Raw genomic sequence first — 3,656 nt, 5'->3', positions numbered from 1 at the left:
AAAAAAAAAAAAAAAAAGAAAGAAACTCGTATTTTTGTATTAGGTATGTTTATTGATACTGGATGTAACTACTTCCAGGCCTTCTCAGTGAAAGAGAACAAGAGAATATAGGTATGAATGTATGTATGTGTATGTGTGTGTACATACACATATATACATTTCCATTTCTATAGATACAGAAAACTATGTGTTCACATTGATAGCTCTAATTCCAGCCTAACACTATAAAGTCCATTCTAGGTTTCTCCCTTAATACAATTTTAACAACTTTATCTCCCTATTTGTAGGGAGTAATTTGGCTCTTTTTATCTTTAATATATTTACCTGTTTGAACAATCCTACTGTAAGTAACCAATTCCCCACTGCCATCATCCTACCCCCACCCTACAACAGTGCTACCCTCTTCCTGCTTGGACTATAGCACCTTTCCATGGGCCTCTGTTGCCCCCACCTTCTGCAAATACTCTCCTTATTCTAGTTTAAACTGTAACACTCAGGAATGAGACACCACCACCATCTTCCCACATGGACTCTCTCCTTAGTCCTCTTAGACTTCGACACCTCAGACCAGGCCATCCCCATAGGACACCTTCTGCAATCCACCTGGGCTCTGAATACCAATGCTAGGATATCCTCTCACATGGATACCCTCTTCACATAATTCAAGCTCTGACCACTTGTGCTAAGAAAATGCTCCCATGTGGGTATCTTTCTCACCCCTTTTAGGCTCTGACATCCCACAACAGGACAGAACTGCTGCTTCCATAACCTCACACAAACATCTTCCTATCCATGCCAGGCCACCCTCTTACATAGAGGCTTTCCTCAGTCCATTTGGGCCACCTTACCACACAGATATTCTCTCATACAGACATTCTCAACATCCTAGGTCAAATTACCCTTCTACATGGATGCTCCCTTTATCAACACCCTGTGCCAGGTTGCTCCCTCTCTGTTCAGACTCCAACTGATTCTGGGTCACCACCCTATCCCACACCTATGGGAGGATGCCCAATTTGTCTGGCCTTACTTAATGGCTTTTGGTTTGAGCTCTTCATGAAAGGGGAGCAAAGGAAGTGAGGAAAAGGGGAAAAAGAAGAGCTTAAAGTTTTTTAAGTTTTAAAAGTTTTCATTGTGACAAATGAGATTGCTTCTTGCTTATTTATCTAATTTGTGTTGGATTGATGACAACGCAATTCATAGGAGGTAATGTATATTTAAAGTGTCTCTATGGGGTGGTGCCTGTGGCTCAGTGGGAAGAGTGCCAGCCCCATATACCAAGGGTGGAGGGTTCAAACCTGGCCCTGGCCAAACTGCAATAAAAAAAAGCTGGGCGTTGTGGAGGGTGCCTGTAGTCCCAGCTACTCAGGAGGCTGAGGCAAGAGAATCACCTAAGCCCAAGAGCAGGATCCAGGTTGCTGTGAGCTGTGACGCCTTGGCACTCTACTAAAGGCGACAAAGTGAGACTCTGTCTCTAAACAAAAACAAGTGTCCCTATGTTTATATAATACTTATAACGGGTTCAGTCTCACAGACGTCTCTTGACAAGAATGGGAGAAGAGAATTTTAAATAAATTTTAGCAAATTTGGCATATTTTTATATTGGTTAAGCCTAAGAGGTTGAGGCTGCAGTGAGCTATAATCATGCCACTGATTGCCTTGGCATTATTGTTAAGTGCCTAGGAAGGTTAATCTGTATGTTATAGTTAAGCAATAACATTTCTACAAAGACAATTTCCAGTTGATTTGTAAATACATACCAAGCAAGTCAATAGCATGCAATATGTTACAGTAAGCTGATATAAAAAGGAGAAAAAGGTTGGGCATGGTGGCTCACACCTGTAATCCTAGCACTCTGGGAGGCCCAGGTGGGTGGATTGCTTGAGCTGAGGAGTGTGAGACCAACCTGAGGAAGACCCAACCTGGGTCTGGTCTCTACTAAAAATAACTAAAAAAGTGGCCATGCATTGTGGTGGGTGCCTGTAGTCCCAGCTATTCAGGGACTTGAACTCAGGAGTTTGAGGTTGCTGTGAGATAAGTTGATGCCAGGGCACTCTAGTCTAGGGCAACAGAATGAGACTAGGCCTCCAAAAAAAATTTTTTTTTTAATTTTTATTATCCTGAGTTTTATTTTTAAAAAATTGCTTCTGAGGGGCAGTGCCTGTGGTTCAAAGGAGTAGGGTGCCAACCCCATATACTGGAGGTGGCAGGTTCAAATCCGGCCCTGGACAAAAAAAAAAAAAAAAAAAACTGCAAAAAAAGAAATTGCTTCTGAGTATCAATGAATCATATCCCTACATGTATATACAAGTTGTTTCAAAATATACTACAGGACCCAAGATATACTGGTATTTATTAAGCTATAGAATGCAATATTACCTGTAATATAGTAAACAAAAGGTAGGTTGTAAAGAAACTGTACGTGAAAGCTACTGGTACCAAAATGTAGTCACTATGTCAAAACTCCACCAAATGGAGTCTGAAGACCATACCAAAATGTAGTCACTATGTCAAAACTCCACCAAATGGAGTCTGAAGACCATACCAAAATGTAGTCACTATGTCAAAACTCCACCAAATGGAGTCCGAAGACCATACCAAAATGTAGTCACTATGTCAAAACCCCACCAAATGGAGTCCGAAGACCATAAAGGGGAGCATTCATGCAAAGGTACCCATGCCAGGTCTTATCACAAGACACTCTTGCACAAAGACCAGTAAAAGGACTTATTGCAAGAACTTCCTCAAAATTTCAGTGTTCCAGTGAGGCTGCCTACACAGGAACGCTTGCCTAGGAATGGCTGTCTCCACCAATGAACAAATAACAACTCCTACAATGAGCTTCTGTGATCTACAGACTTTGTTTCAAAGCAGGGTATGTGGATTTTTTTCTCTTTGTCTTAAAAATCTCCTTTTTGCCCCAGCACCCTTCTGATATGCCTCAGATCCATCACAGCTCACATAACCAGGATTGCAATCCCCTGTTATTCCCAAATAAACTGTTTGCTTTGGAGAGTCATTCTGTAACTTATTTTAGGTTGACATAGCTAACTAGAGAAAAGTTTTAACAAGTGGTTAGGGCAGAATAATTCCTTAAAAATAATTCTCAAGTATACATATAAATTTTGTCATTTTCATAGTGTGACATAATAAAATATATATATATCCCACATGGTCTAGCAGGTGGGATAAAAAAAAAAAAAACATATACAGTAGAATCTCTGTAAATTGACCACCCAAGGGACTGTAACAAAATGGTCAACAGACAGAGGTGATTAATGTAAAGAACTAGGCCTACTGTACTGATAGGTATATGTGGTGCAAGTCTGGCTTATTAAAATTAGGTCAACTTAAGGAGGGGGTCAGTATAGGGAGGTGGTCAACTATGGAGGTTCTACTGTATATAGTTTCTTTGTATTGTTTTGTTTGTTTAGCCAGAATGTGTTTATTTAATATATATCACAATGGTTCAACCAGAGACTTAATTAAAAAAACAGAAACAAAATAAAAATAATACCATAGTTAAAGATAGGAGGCTGAATAGCCTGGGTCAGGGCTTGGACTGGATACCTGGTTTGAGGAGGTTTCTTGCAGGCACTTCTTAAAAGCTGTGGGGTTTTTCCAGAGCTCAGCAGCATGTGTGTTCAAAGGCTGTG

At 40.4% G+C, this 3,656-nt stretch overlaps 1 protein-coding gene and 1 pseudogene across 1 annotated transcript in view; both read right to left on the bottom strand.

Annotated features, from left to right (window-relative positions):
- The window catches only part of PPM1E (protein phosphatase, Mg2+/Mn2+ dependent 1E), a 189,247-nt gene that overhangs the window by 66,866 nt on the left and 118,725 nt on the right, over positions 1-3,656 (bottom strand). The gene's annotated exons all lie outside the window — the stretch shown is intronic.
- The window catches only part of LOC105887546, a 738-nt pseudogene continuing 604 nt past the window's right edge, over positions 3,523-3,656 (bottom strand).

This window comes from Otolemur garnettii, unplaced genomic scaffold (assembly GCF_000181295.1).
Source record: "Otolemur garnettii isolate 467f Iridium unplaced genomic scaffold, OtoGar3 scaffold00094, whole genome shotgun sequence".
Classification (NCBI taxonomy): domain Eukaryota; kingdom Metazoa; phylum Chordata; class Mammalia; order Primates; family Galagidae; genus Otolemur; species Otolemur garnettii.
The sequence above is the reverse complement of the archived record's forward strand: the minus strand, read 5'-3'. Positions and strand labels throughout refer to the sequence as shown.